At 30.7% G+C, this 16780-nt stretch overlaps 1 protein-coding gene and 1 pseudogene across 1 annotated transcript in view; both read right to left on the bottom strand.

Moving 5' to 3' along the window:
* Window positions 1–11253, bottom strand: part of LOC132940923 (cadherin-99C) — a 62776-nt gene extending 51523 nt beyond the window's left edge. Inside the window, exon 1 of the mRNA XM_061008727.1 lies at window positions 10911–11253. The gene's annotated coding sequence lies outside the window, so the exon portion shown is untranslated. The remainder of the gene's footprint in view (window positions 1–10910) is intronic.
* Window positions 11254–14649: 3396 nt separating this feature from the next.
* Window positions 14650–16780, bottom strand: LOC132940697 (uncharacterized; annotated as a pseudogene).

Raw genomic sequence — 16780 nt, 5'->3', positions numbered from 1 at the left:
TGAAACACAACGACGGCCGAATGTCCGCAGCGGCTATAATACTTATAATATTGATAATACAAGGATAATTTATCCTTCTGTTCCTTCTGAATCATTAATTTCAGATCATTACGGAAACGACCAGACAGACCCTAATGACCGGTAGGAATGTACGATATCATATTTTCTTGACTTCCATTATTTATATTATAATCGACAATTATAGTATAGCGGTAGCCGCGCAACGAATAAACGACGACGGTCGACGGTAACACACGTAACACACGTAATATTAATGGATTCTTTTTGTAATGCCTCGGTATTCCGCGTAAGATTAAATTATGACATAATATTTTATTGTTATGTGGAACATAATCCCCACATTCACAATAATATGATGTAAGTGAATTAGATGAACTGAATCAAATTTCAGCTCGGTTTTCAGTTAGGTAAGCCATTTATTTTTAGTTAAGTTGATAAACTTCTAGCCTAGTCCGTGTCTACCACATCCCCAAGACTAAATGAAAAGTAGAAAATTAAAAAATCAATATTAGGTAGTTGGATTTGACAATTGACTTGGATAAGCAGTGAAGGAGTTTAGCCCCTTTAAAAATTAAAAAACTAGTCCCATAGAGTCATGGTTCAGACTATCCAGTATACAGGCGTTCAAAATTCCTAAATATACCTATAATATAATATATACATAGGTTATAGGTACAACGAGATATGGTCCTATTTGGACCATATCTTGTCATATCCGTCTTCGGAGGAAAACAAATACCTTACCTTATGTTTAGGCATTGGTGGAATTAAACGCTTAAATGGAAACCTGCAGAAAGCCGCATACAGAGGCCATACCGACGACGGCCACCTCGTATATAATACAATATATTATTATGTCATTTAATGGTGTGATACTTGTTGACTTTACTATAAGTTTACATACATAGGAGACATGTTATTACTTATTATTATCGTCAACAAACCGCTAAACGGAAAGACGTCTCAGACGTGTGAGTATAACAGGTGTAAGTAAACTTAATATTGTGTATACGGTATACCTATATTATATATAATTAAAAATTATATTGTTTGCATCAAAAAAAATTTGTTTCCTAGCCGTCCCACTGTACAGTTTTTCTTAAATTTTACACTTCCAAACGTACATAATAATATATAGATTAACGTGTATTTTGCGTATTATATACTTATAATTGTAATTGTTTCGCGGACAACAGCCTGTTACGTTCGGAACGAAAAAGCGTTACCGTTTTGAAGATTTACATGGTACGATTGGCGTATACATGTGACACGGCTGTACGACACGGTGCGCATTATAATATGTGCCTACGTTCATTTCAAAGGCGTAGAAATTTAAGAGTATCCGTTGTCATAAGTCCGGTGGCGTGGAATTCGGACCCAAGAGAATGAAATAGTATTTCACCGGCTAACATGGGATAAAATATGTATACATAGATTATTCTAAAACCTTTTTTGAACGTATAGTTATAGTGATGATTGTTATAATATAATATATGATAGAACTCGAGTGGACTTATATCAGTTATACTGTGAGTTAAACTTGAGGGCTAACATTTTTTTTGACTCAGTAAACGAAAATTGTTGGAAAAGTGTGTACTTGACTAAAAATAAAGTGTCTAACCGTTAACTGTATATTTCAGTAATTTTACTGTACATCCGTATTCCACGCACGCCAGAATATAGGAATCAGCGTGGGGTGACATTGGCATTTTTATATCCCTATTTTTTTTTTTGTCCCTCTGTGCGAAACTCTTAATCCGATTAAATGAGTTAGAAACGGTCGATTGGTCATGCGACGCACGACACAGCCGTCGATGCCACGAGAGTTATTTAAATCGAATGCATTCGTAAAACCGCGTTGAAATAAATAAGTCGACACTTCCGCGGCCGCAACACCGTAATTGCGATCATCCTGTTAACCTGACCTGTTCAGAGTCAGAGATAACGGTTGGGCGCATATTTAGAGTTCGACAGTTCGTTTCTTGAAGGGGGGAGGGAGGACAAGCCTTATTATTATAAAATATATTATGATGAATATCACAATATTATATTATAGAGGCTGAGACAGTGCGCCTGCGAGCTGGTTTACATATTTTGCTAATATTTAAAATAAACGGTTCGACGTAATTTCTTACAGCTCCACCCCTAAAACCGCTTAATGAGCTGCAGCCCTCGTGGCACCATTGCAGTATACACTATAATATCATCGTGAAATGCATTTCCACATATAGTCTAAAAACCCGGACCACCAATCTATGCACTTATATAAGTGCATTGTGAAGCGACGATGCAGTCAGGGCTGGACTGGGCCACTGTGCTACTCTTCTACAGCACAGTAAGTCGCGAGCTACGTTTATGAAAAAAAAGGAAAAAATTTAAAAATTATTTTGATTATGCATGGGTCTACTAATTAAATTTAGTAGGTAGCACCATAGAACATAATATTATTTTCTATTTAAGATATGTGTTTAAAATATTTTATGTCAATAATAGAAATCAGTACAAATTTACTGAGCATTCGGCACTTGACGTCTTGACAGTATTATCATGAAAACCTTAGATAGTATTATCATAACAACCTGTTTCAATAGCATGCTGATAGTTTTGATATCAGAGTGAATTGACCTATTATCAAACTTTTAGGCAAGAACATTATTTTAGTAATCAACAAAGAAAAAGTTCCTAAATCCTAATTCTTATAAAATGTGAGTGAAGGTAGAAAATATACTATTGAGAGAAATTTAATATTTTGTTAGTTTAAGTTGGACCGTTTAATGTAGGAAAATGGACCGAACCCTGCCAGTCTGCAGTTACTAATCCAGTTGCAGCGTTTGTTTGTTCAACCAACGGCATTCGGCAAGAACCATTTTCAATATCTACTGCACGAGTGCACAACGGGTTTATTCACCGAGAGTTGCGTTTGTTACATGTGTCATACTAACAAACAGTATAATATTAATATTAATATTAATACGCATATATATTATAATATACAATAATTAATAAGTAATAATAACACGCACCCCAAAAATGAGCAAAAAAAATATATAACCACTTTCGAGCGCAGTAACTTATACGTCGTTTTACTTTTACCAAAGGCGTGATTAAAATTGAATTATTATTTAGGATTTCTAAATGCAAATTATTATTGATGATTTATTCGCAAGAACCGGAAACTTAGTAACATTCGATGGAATAGGTGGTAGTAATGGCGTATACGTAGTGAGTTTAGTATACAAGATCGATGCGAAGAAAATGGGGTACCTACCTATATTATACACTGCAGGGAAAGTAGTATTACTCGTTAGATTTATCTAAATACATGGTAGATAAAAGTGCGGCTACCGTTTGTTTTTATTAAATTTTAGTTGATATTCCTGTTCATACTGTAATTGCAGCCATTTGCTTATAGTTGTTGGTTGTTACGAGTTCCTGTGTATACGAACTATAGGTACCCATGTAATAGTTGAATATCATTGTGATTCCTAGGTATCTATATAATATTATATTATACATTTTACAATTGGGTAATTACTAATTATTAACAGTAGTTATTATTCGTTGTATGTGGTTTACCTATTTAATTATCGGCTGTATTTAAATCTTACCGCATGGGTTCATTATAATTCATAAAATATCCGATGACATTACATGCATATAACTATTATTACAAAACAAAAGAACTTTAATATCATTATACATTTATACATCGCAATTGCAATCGCAATGTTATAGTAACTCACGCACAGACGCACACACGGTTTATAGAACATTTACGTGCGACAACGACCAAATCATGACTTGACCTTTATTATAATGATAATGTTTTTATTTCCATTTTACTTGAATAAACATGATGTTTACATGACAGTATGACACGAGACACTGTAATACTGTATAATACATGAATCGTAGAGTGAAGAATCAGGGGAGTGAAAAGCTATTTATTATTTTTAATTTATCTGCAAGACTGCAACAATCGTATACTGTGCTAGCTAGTTCAAGCCAACTTCAGGCCAATTAATGTGAAATACATTATGACATAAATGCAGAGTTTATAATGGAGGAAACTTATTAGTAGAAATATATTATAATACATTGATACCTACTGCAATTAATATAATATAATACCAAATGCGAGTATAGTATATACTATATTGCGTCGATTAAATAACTAAACGAATCATGCATGGGCAAGGTTTTTTTTCTAAACCGTTTTTGCTTAACATACATATTACATATTGTATAATAATAATATTGTATATTGTAGGACATGTAGAATTTCGGTTACGCATTTCTATGTAATTTTTCATAGTGCATACAATATATATTAACTGCCATACCTTCATGTTACATATACCATATTATAGCCAATAGGTACCTATACTACAGTGTAAAGCAATATACACACAAGTATCTAATACTAATTATATTTTTAGACTTAACTATCAAATTAATATGGAAAGGTTTGAAAAAAATTAAAACATTAAATTTATGTTATGAAATTAAATTAATTTACCTTTCAATAACTGATTAATGAGGCATTAAAAGGTAAGTGAGAAATACCACGTTTCTGTAATACATTTACATAAATATGATAGTTACATACAAATATATATATTTTTCCTAGCCATAATTGTATAAATGTTTCACAAATATATTATTTTTTAAACATTTAAAGTGTAATAGATATAATGTATATTATGTACATTGTACATGTTATGTTTAATATTATAATGCGATTATAGTATAGAATCTATAAATTATGATAGTAACTTCTTTCATTTTTACAATATTTGAATCACTTTACATATTTACCTGTTTTGAGCTGGTATTATACTATTACCACATAGGTACCATGTATACCTAAGTTTAGAAAAAAAATTGTACTGCATATAATAAAATATAATTTTTATTGATAATTTTAAGATTTAATATTATAGTACCTACCTACAATACCGGTTATCATAGAAATTATAAAAACCCTTATAAATAATTAAAACTGGCATTAAATTGGTATAATTCTTTTATCCGTTTCTCTATAACACTATAGTCTATAATAACACGCATGTGTGATGTGTATACTGTATAATGTATATACTACTGTTATCGTGTTATTTAAACAAGATTTAAATATATATGTCATTGTTATAAAAGCATAATATTATAAATTTATAGATTCAAAAAATAGAAGCTGAAAAAGTAGAAATTCTCGATATTTCGAGAACCTAGCTTAAATATTTTGGTCACTAAAGATAGCAATTTCACGTGAATTACATTTTAACCCGGATGAAGTTAGGTGTATTATTTATTTATTTATTTTGCTATATAGAGTTTTTCCAAATATATTTATAATTAAAAATACAGAATCAACAAATATGCTTTTTACCTTCATATTATGCTAACAGCTAACTTAACAAACTAAAATAAATACTTAAATAATATAATTTATACATATTGTTGTTATACATATTTGACATTATACATTTATACGTAGGTTTATTTTTTGAATTTCATTAAACTGAACTCAATACATCAATTATTATTTGGATAAGAATTGAAAAGGTATATTTTGATTAATTTAATTGATTGCACTTTTTACAGCAAACATTAACATAACACGACTTCAAAATTAAATCAAAATATATCGAAAAACATTTGAATAGCGTAAGGAAGAATCTAAGATGGGAAAGTATAACTGGTTCGAGAACAAAAAAATATAACGTGAGAATCCAATTCGTTCTTTAAGTCTTTGTACACGATAATAATATGTAGAGGTCACGAATATAATTCATTCAAGTGATTATTAAAAAAATAATAATAATAATTTCAAATTATATTTGAAATATGTTCATTTATTGAACTTCACGCAAAATCTAAAGCCCAAACTTCAAATTTTATTTTCTCTAATTTTACTGTGGTTATCGTGTACATTCAACCATTAAATTCTAAATGACATGTGTTATTATCTAAAACCAATTCGTTACCACTTGGAGCGTTAATCCTGTTGAAAAATATCGATATTATTCATTATAATAATTTGTGTCAACATTCAATAATAATATTGTTCTCGACCTTCTGGTATACATACAATCTACATGCAACATACCTACACTTGGCTACATTTATAATATTATATATTATTATTTAATATTATATATCCACCTGTGTGTATGCTTACGATTATAACCTACTACGATTGTCCGATATATAGTATGACAGTGTGAAACAATGTACTAATTTGAAATCTTCTCGTAATGATATAAAATTATGAATAATAGTTTAACAATTTTCCCTTTATTTTATTTTTAGGTAATATATTACTAAGTTGCAAGATTTTTTTTGATTTTTTTTGATTTTTTTTGTTAATTTCCATACAATTTTGTTTATTTATAATTATTTGTACCTTAAATGCCTGATGACCTGAGAGAAAACTAGTGACATTTCTGTGATTTGATTATAGCCTATAGACCCGTTAGGGTTCCGAGAGTGAGATAAAATTTAAAATGTGCATTTAAAAATAAATAATACGTTTTCTTTAGTAATTATTTAGTTTATTCCATCGACTAAAGACATTAAAATATGCCCAAATATTTAGTTTAATAATATGTACGTAAAATCTACATAAATGTTGGTTGTTATTCCGTATTATACTAATAATAAATAATACATATTAAGAGGACGTCATCGCACCCGCTGTGTTGTCTCCGCCATACAAAGTAGTAAGTATAACATAATATAGCAAATTTACATTCATCAGTACCAATTTTATGTTCTAAGCTTTATATATTAAAGTGAATTGACCAATTAAATTTAAAGGTAAGTATAACGTTTTTGAACGTTGATTTCATACGGTATTTTAATTTTTTGTAATTATTTTACATAATAACCCAACGTACAAACAACGATAATATTTTTGCCTTTAAGTTTAATAATAAGTTCATTCACTCTATAATATTAAAACTAACCACACAAAATTGTTTCTGCTGAACTTAAATTTACTATATGTTCTACGTTTATGAGACACGACAATCATTATTTTTTATTATTTTTTCAAACAAAATAAATTTTATGTTTTAATTAATAATTATCAATCGAATAAAAATATACATTTTGTACTTGATGTGTGTATTCATTATCTTTTACATTTAAGCAAAACCTACTAAAATGAACCTTAAATAACTCAAATAATGATATCTACTGCAGTCTAGATAGAATTCCCGAAAACAGTAAAAACTTAAAACCTTTAGGAGGTACCTGGCTACCTAAATTTATAAGTAAGGTTCATATTAAGTAGGGTATTTTTAAATCATGGGTGGTCATCATTCAAATCCTAAATTGTATTATTTGACTCATATAGTCATATCTAATGTAGGTATCATTATGGAGAAGGTAGTAAATTATCTTTTTCAAAATGTGTACAGTTTAACTAAATACAATATAAATACATTTACATTGTTGTACCTATAGAGTATAGACAATCGAATACATAATATAATAGCTGATGGTAATACATAAAAATGTAATTTTAACTAATCCTTCCATTGAAATGATTAATAATATTATAAATTAATTTTTAATACTATGAATTCAAATATGAAATAGGTACCTATAGCCTAACTATTTGTTTGAAGTCTCAATGTCCTGTATTAGTTTCTATCACATTTGACTAGTCTGCTACTCGAGTTAAATTTATAACCCGTATTAAATTGCATTCAAGCACTGGTTTCAAAGCATTGACATCCATTATTACATATAACTTTTATAAGTGTTTGTTTATTCAAGGGTGTTTAACAATTCATATAAACATTAAAAACTAATTTATAACGTAGTATTTTTTGGAGGTTTTATAAGAATGATGCAGTAATTTATGATTCAAAGATTTTAAGTAGTAACAATTGTTCAGTTTGAGTCAACTTCTAATATTTTTTAATATAATGATATAATTTTATTGCATATAAAGTTTCTTGTATTTCACTATTTCATAATAAATATATATAAGCAACCCACACCCTCTTATTCTTATACACTTGTACACATTTTCAAAAAATGTATAAATCATTTTAAGGACTTAAAATATTATAATTCGTTAATCACACTCTTTTGTGTGAGTTACAAAACTAAAAACTGTACCTATTATGATTCAGAGATTGTTGTGTGATTACCTATAAATCCGTTAAACATGGACGCGCGTAAGGTGCCGTATGGAGAACGATTCAACGATGGCGATAAATAGATCACAATATTTTTTCAAGAACATTTGTACTTGTTTGTTTGTCAGTGCTGGACGCTGGCGCCATAGTTCATAATATTTTTGAAACTGAATAAATAAATGTTTTTTTTTCGTACAAATAAGGCGCCAAGAAACCGTAGGAGACTGGCGCTATGGGAGACACAATTTTCTAGATGACGCCTGTAGGTATACCACACTGGATAAACAAGAATATATTCCAGTCAGGCCACAGACATCAGTCGGTGTATCAACTAACAGCAATTATCCATGGCTTGGAGATGTATATATAATAATAATCATGCAGCCTGTTATTATTTCGAATATCGTGCATAACTAGGGTTCCAATTCATCTTCCATATTCTACCTATACACGAGTTGTTCAGTTATCATGATTGTGAATTTATAATGATGAATGATGATTAATGACGTATCATTAAAATTATTTTTAGTTTCAGCAATGCTATAGGTTTATTAAAGTTCTATATTATTTTTCAAGGTATATTATTATTTTGTTTGAAAATCTGATTTATAAATATTATGATGATTTCCTGATGTAGTAAGTTTATTTTTAAAGACAAAGAAATGTAACTTATAAGTACATTAGTCTCAATGTATTATAATTTATAATGAACAATTACGTTTATAATTGTGTTTGCATTAGAATAATTCACCGCAATCAATCTATAAAAGTATGTTACGTAGATTAATAATAAACACAAATGTTTGTTCAATGTTCTACAAAACTTTTGTCAAGTTTATTTACATTAAAATGAAAGTGAAGTGACATGTATAAAAAATGTTAGAATAAATTCAATGTTTAAGCAGATCAGGAAATTAGGTATAACTCCTCGATCATATGTTGACATACTTAAGTCGTGGTCAGCACCCTCGGGTACCATTTACTTGTTTATTGGAATAATAATAACTCTAATAACAGGCAAGGCATGGCACCTACAGCCTACAGGCTTTATTTAGCTCAACGCATAAAAGACGTTTGTCTCTGGTTACCTATCTATCTCTGTATACAGACAAATAGGTGGTGGTTTCCAGGTGTATGCATTGTACTATTGTGTGTGGATAATGAGTAAAATTTGTAAATACACAGTAACAGAAGACTGAAGAGTACCTCTTTAATAGTTATTCCATTCGAAATAAGAATCGATATGGGCTTATGAATAGGTTTATAATGTCTTCTTTTGGTTTGTTGTTAAATAATAAAAATGTATTTTATAACTAGAGCGGAAAATCGTATTCTTTTCGACACAACTAAATAAAAAGGAAATAATTCGAACATTAAAATACAACATTCAAATTTAATGCCAATAATGTTTAAAATTAATACCCACGTACTCCAGTTTTTATTTGCTGCAGGGTGCAATTAAACAATGTATTTTCCTGTTATTTCATCAAATTACTAATTTATTTTACAATACAGCGTATAGCTGTATAGGTACGTTTGTTAACTATGTGCATCAGTTATTCAGTTCACATTCAGGAATCTATTAGTTTCGTTTATTTTAATATTAAACTATATTATAGTGAATCGTCATATTTAAATGTATCTGATAAGTGACAACATTATCTGAGTTTTCACGTGGTTATTTTTTTTAATATTTTAATTTTAAAGCGAGTTATGAATATGTTTTATAACTTATTAAGATAGTAGATGATTTCTGTTATTTTTATTTTATATAAAACCAACCCCTATAGTCGGTGTAAAATTAAGACGCTTTGATCGTAGATGGACCCGAGCGTTAAAGTTTCTCATAATAAAATATGAGTACGTTTTATCGTTGACTCATAGCAGGTATATTCGTCATGATACAATATATAAATTATGGATACAATACTATGACGCGCAGCCAGTATTATATAGGTATATATTTATATATCTTATTATGAGCATTGAGCTATATGAGCCATCAAAGGTAAATATGTAGTAAATACTGTTGTTTATTTCTTGTCTTTGTTTGTCAGCATTAAAATAATATAACATGGAACTATGGAAAGTAAGGAAAACATCGATATCGATGAGTGTCGAATCGAAATGCTCACGTCGCGACGCATAAAACATCGCATTTTGTGTATTCTGCGTTGGCGTGTGTATAAATTAACATCGCCGTAAAGAATAACATTTCGAAAGAACGGTTTGGATAATAATAATATTATAAGCAAAACAAATGTGCACTGCAGCTGCCTATGGACGTGTTCGAATTGCCAATGGAAGTCGATATACCTATACCTGCTGTAGCGTATATGCATCGTGTATTTATAGAATTTATCTACTCAACGCGAATAATATTATTATATATGTACGTTTATTACGATATATCTGCAGCCGTGCACGCGGCGGTCTCCCCTTTTTTAGTCACTCGCACGTGACCGACCGGCTTCTTCCGGCTAAAGCGCTCGGTGCATAGGTACATCGTATACGCATAACCCCGGGTACCATCCCCCCCCCCCCCCGGTCAACGCTCAATTTCCGCGCAGTTTCTCTGTTGACCACAGATCGCCGTGGCTACAATTACGTCTGCTTCCACTAATAACTACACGTCGACGGGTCGACCGACGACGTAGGGTATTATAATATACCTACGCACAAGGAACGGCAAAAAGAACGACGTCTTAGCCGGTTATTTTTGAATTTTTTCCTTACCTTATCGTCGAGACCGCCGCTGTTGCGTGATGCACCTGTACGAGTCCTCAGGGAATTGCAGTTATCGAGTAGTATCCATGTCACGGGCGGCGATCGAATTTTTCGTCACGACACACACTCACGGCGGCGCACGCACTCGGGGGTTCACTCGTGGTAAACGTAATGGAGGGAGCGAGTGATGAAAAACGGTTTGACTCTATATAAATTATTCGAATTCCGGGCGGGCGCCAAACGCACGAAACGACGACGACGACAGTCGACAGGAACGCGTACGAGCCGAACGAATGTTACCGGCAGACTGACACGGCGGCGGCCGGGCAGCGTCGTACGGCACCACCAGAGTCCACCACCACCAGTCACAACTAGACACAACAACTACTACTACTACTACAACCACCACAACTACTACTACTGCTAGTATACATTTATACGACGGATATAACACAAAGTACCCGCCTTGGTGAGACGGCAGACATTCCGGTGTCCGCGCCGGATCAATTGATCGCGTCCCCGTATTATACACATTATCAGTATTCTATCACACATAATACATAAACATAATAATATTAGGTACTTAATGATATATTTTTATTTTATACCTAAGTTTAGGTACTTACTGTTATAATATGATCCAATCGGAGGCACGTCTCGCCGTTCGGTATATTATCTTTTGTGCATTGTCGACGATTTTTTTCTCTATCCGTGTTATTTTTGTAGAGCAGGAATACTATAGATTACCTACTGATGATTCATTACTGCGTAATATTTACATTCGATTTTTTTTTGATTTTTGATTAACTGGAAAAAAATGTATTTATATAATATGTAGGTGTAGTATTATGGGTAGGTTAGTTATGGGTCAGTTGGTAGATCAACGCTTTAAAAATTAGACAAATTTATTAAATATTAAATTGTTTTTGTTAAATTCTATCCGTGGTATCTAAGACCACGCATACTGTACATTTTTTTACAAACTATAAGTAATATTTTTGGAATTATATGTTTTATGTTTATGTTTACATTTAAACATGTTTAGCCGTTTAAATTAAGGTATAAATTAAATTTGAGATATTATACTACTTACCTATAGCTTATTGTAATCGCGTATTCGCGTCTGTATAGATAATATTGAGACAAATTATAAAAAATGTTGGAGTTATGTTTTGATCCGCAAAATTTGCATCCTACCTAATCACACCACCACCGTTGTCGGGCGTGAAGATGAGATTGATTTTCTTAAATATAATATTTCATATGGGCGGACGGGACATTTCTGCAGTCAGACACTCTATATAGACTATTGCAGTATTGCCTAAAGCATTCAGTATGCGACGTATTATAATATGGGTACCTATACTACCTACCTGTAGTCCGTAGGTATTGTATTATATTTTATTGTGATACACCAGCTGTATGGGTTTACACGTCTGATGTGTCTACATTGTTTGCGGTGTTTTCGTACACACGTGGGGCTGCCGCCGCATACCTCTCATATCCAGGGAAGCTATATACCTACATAACATAAATAAAGTGTTTTAGGCGTGTAGGTATTATTTTGGGTATAGGTAACACATATTGGTACCAGGTACCTACCTACTATGTATGGCTATATGGTGTATATTTTATTTAGTATTTTTTCTTCATATTTTTGTTATTGTCCTCTCACATCATATTATATACGAGACGCGTTAAGGTCGGAAAAACAATATCTTGCAGTGTAAAATATCGTCATCTACACGCATTTCTACCTCCGACCCGGGCGCGTCGTCGTTGCATAACATAATAATATAATAATAACATTTACACCCGTCGTGGCAACACATCCGGCCGAACGGTTCGGAGCGGACACCGCGTCAGGCGTCACACGATACAACGGTACAGTGACCGAAAGGAAGGAAGAAAATCGCTTATGTTATGTACATTATATACATTTGATGAATATGTATGTATTTTGATCGCACGACACGAGAATCATGTGGTTCTATATATATATAATAATATAATATATACTATCTACTATATATCTAAATATATTATATACTTACCTAATGGCTAATATAGTATTATATAGATAGCCGTCCCTTGCTCTTGCAATCGATCGATTTCCGCTGCGATTTATAATCCGTATAATATGACCGTACATCATAATATATCTCTATGCGGCGTAGGTATAATAACGTCTCGAAGGTTCGATCGAAAACTGTTGATATTCACTGATTTACGCGTTCATCAATTTGAAATAATACGGTACCTACGGTTATAAAATATTATAATACCTATATTATTATACAGGTCGTATATGAAAACGAATGTACAGGTAATTCAGATGAACATTCTGCGCGTTTCACCAAATCAGATCTCGTGGTCGTAATATAAAATGTTCTACTATAGAATTTAATAATGACTTTGGGTAATTTATGTGTGACGTGCTGGTACTGTGGTATAGTTATAGGAACTTGAACCTACTAATTTATCAATTATATCTCACACTGTAAAAGTATTTCACAAAAACAGTAATTTAATTCCAAGCACAGATTTTACGAATATATTTTGCTAATTATTTGAATGAATAAATTATATACATTAAATTGGGCGCTGCTTTTAATATTTTTATCTTACGAGTTTATAGACAAAATAATGTATAAAATATACAGCATAGTTATTGCGATTCACTTATATTGTAGATATATACAACTGTATTCACTTATTTAGCATTCCTCTACCATCATAAACAGATAACGGGGGAAATGTGCTTCCGAGGACTTGATCCCCAAATGCAATTGAATATAGGTACATCTAATCTGCAGGCCGCTTTACTTTGGATAACATGGTAGCACCCGAAAAAATTAAACCATAAGTACGCCCAAGTTTACTATTCGTATGATAATTGATATAATATATATAATATGTAATACATAATAATGATAATTTATTGTGGGTTATTGATGAAAACCATTTAGGTCATAATCAGAAAGAATTTAATTAGCTAACAATTCTATATATTATGTTTTATTTATAATATGTTGAAGACGGGTGTTGTTTTTAATTTTTAAAGATCTAGAGGTTAAGGAATGTTTAATAGGCAGTCTTAGAAAGCGAAACGGTATGAGTTTTTGAAAAAGACCTTTTAAAATATGTATCTATCCAATTATTTATAGAGGTTAGCATGGTCTATATCATCAACGTCCGTGGAGTAATTATATAGATTAGATTTACTACCGGCATCAAAAAAGCGAAGTAATACAATAATGAATATTTTATCTGAACTATAATAACCTCATATAAAATACGTCGGCTGTTCATATAGTGTTTTTTCCACAATAACAACAAATGGTTCTTGATATCAGATTATGTAAATATGACAAGAGTTGGTTAGAATATTTGTATAATATATTATATATATTATTAAAAAACAGCAGAGTGGAGGAATAAAAAATGGCTTACATTTTTTTTTCGTGATATACCTACGTTGTATTTAACAATTTATTGTTCGACAAAATTAAGTCATGAACTCATGACTAGGTATGATTATATATTTATAGGATTATATTTGTCAAATTATTTACTAGCGCGTCTAGATGTATACGATTAACACGAATAAAATGTAAATGAGATATTTTTTATTAGTGCATTCGAGTAAGTTGTTTTCAGTGAAGTATTTAAGGGGAGCATGGTCGGCACTTTTTATGTGGACATAATATTTGTGTTTAATACCACCATTAATGCACTGGTTTCACAGCTATAAAATACCTAAAATAAATATAAGTATACTAATACAACTAATTTTACAATATGATTTTTTAAAAGTATAAATTGTTGTTGTTGTTTTTATGGAAACGGCAGATGTTACTATAGGCTTCTATCGGCTTCATCAACATTTTACTTACCATATTTTCAACAAATATATCAGTAATGGTGATTGGCAATAAAATATTTAGGATCCAAAAAAATTGCTTCTTTTTGCCTTTTGCACTGATCTAGAGAAATAAATGTAAAAATACAATTTAATTAGAATAACATGGAAATTAAAAGATATTACCTAATTTGTTGGATTGAAACCAAGAAAAATTAGTCCAGCCTGTCTTTTGGCGACACTCAGTAGGCATGTACTGCAATATTGAACACTGCGATTTATTTTGGCTTTCTATAATTACATAACAATATAGAAAACACTCTAAACTAATAATCATTAATAAAGTTGTTACAATGATCATTGGTATTATAATATTCTAATAATTATTTATTTAATAAAAGTAGATATTTTTTAGGTCTACTACTAATTTAACACAGTAAATGACTTAATTTAAGAAATTTAATGTAATCATAAATTATAATTTGATATTATTGCACCACGAGTCCATGAATAATAAAAACATGGGTTTCTTACCAGGTACACCATGTACCTGGTTGAAACAAATCCAAGTGAAAAAATAATAAACAGAACAAATTTTAGGCTGCAAAAATAATTAATTTTTTTAAAAATAATATACAGTAAAACTATTGAAATACAACCAACTGAAATCAAATACGGCGCGTCTTGCTTAAACTGAAACAATGATTATAGTTTGATATACCCAACATTCTTTAAGTATTTAAAATAATTCTAAATGATATTTAATAGTTAATTATACTAGGTACAGCATGAAGGTGCAAATACAAACGAGTAATATAACAGCAGGCAACACCTTTATTTAGAAGTATTTATAAAAATATAAACCTATACCTATTTATAACTATTTATGCATAATTAAAGCATAAATAATCAGGTAGCTGATAAATAGGGAAGAAAATATAAATATAAATTATATGAATAACATTAGTTTGATGGTTAAATATGTGGTAATTTTCTTAAAGCTTTATAAAAAAAATAGTCAAATATTTTAGCATTAACCCTCGATTGATTTAATGCCAAAGTATTTATGAAGGGTTACGTTACAATATTAGAGACAAAGTATAGAACATTTTTCGGCATAAAACTATTAAATGAAAATATATATATAAACTGTTATTTTATTGGATTATAGTCTATACTATTAAAATACCTATAAATAAATCATTTACCAAAAATCGACGATCTACTTTGTAATATCGTAAAATTAAGATAAAATAATTGATTACCTACTAATCATTAATCACATAAATGTTTTCCAGGTTGTTTTCTATACTTATTGAAAAGTATTTATAATGACTTTAAGTTGTCTGCTCACTAATTGCTTTATTAGTATACCTACCTAATTATCTACTACAAAATATTCAAATTAAAAGTAACTAATTAAATAATAATATAAATGACAATTAGATACCTGATCGTATGTTTTGAAATGGCTGTTTCCTTGGCCGTTTTCTTCAGTCGAGTTAATTTCCACTGGAGTAAATAGGCGATTTAAAATTCGATCAACTTCTGTATAATCTACATTCTACATATCTTTTATTGGCCATGTTTTTCAACAACTCTAAATCTTGAACACTGAGGGTCACTGATGTGTGCAACTTCAGCTCTTTGTTTTCGCCATTATTGTTTGACACTTGATCAATGTTCTAAAAAAGAGCCACAAAATCAAATAGAATACAACACTGTTCACAAGCAAGTCTTTAAAGTATAGTATGTATAGATAAATAATAAATATTTATTTATTTATTTAAATACACACACTTACAGATAGTCCAGTGATTATTGATAGTATGTTGATGAATCTTAAAAGAAAGATTGTACAACGTTCATTGACCATTGTTTTTGGTGTAACAATTTTCATTGATTTCGACGACCTGTCGTAGTTGAGCATATCCAACGGATCGACTAAGTCTGAACATTTTAGGGTATACTAACTAGATAAACACAAAACCAAAACGGTGATAGAAATAACTCTCAT

This window comes from Metopolophium dirhodum, chromosome 3 (genome assembly GCF_019925205.1).
Source record: "Metopolophium dirhodum isolate CAU chromosome 3, ASM1992520v1, whole genome shotgun sequence".
In the NCBI taxonomy this organism is placed as follows: Eukaryota; Metazoa; Arthropoda; class Insecta; order Hemiptera; family Aphididae; genus Metopolophium; species Metopolophium dirhodum.
This window is presented reverse-complemented; position numbering and strand designations above follow the sequence as displayed.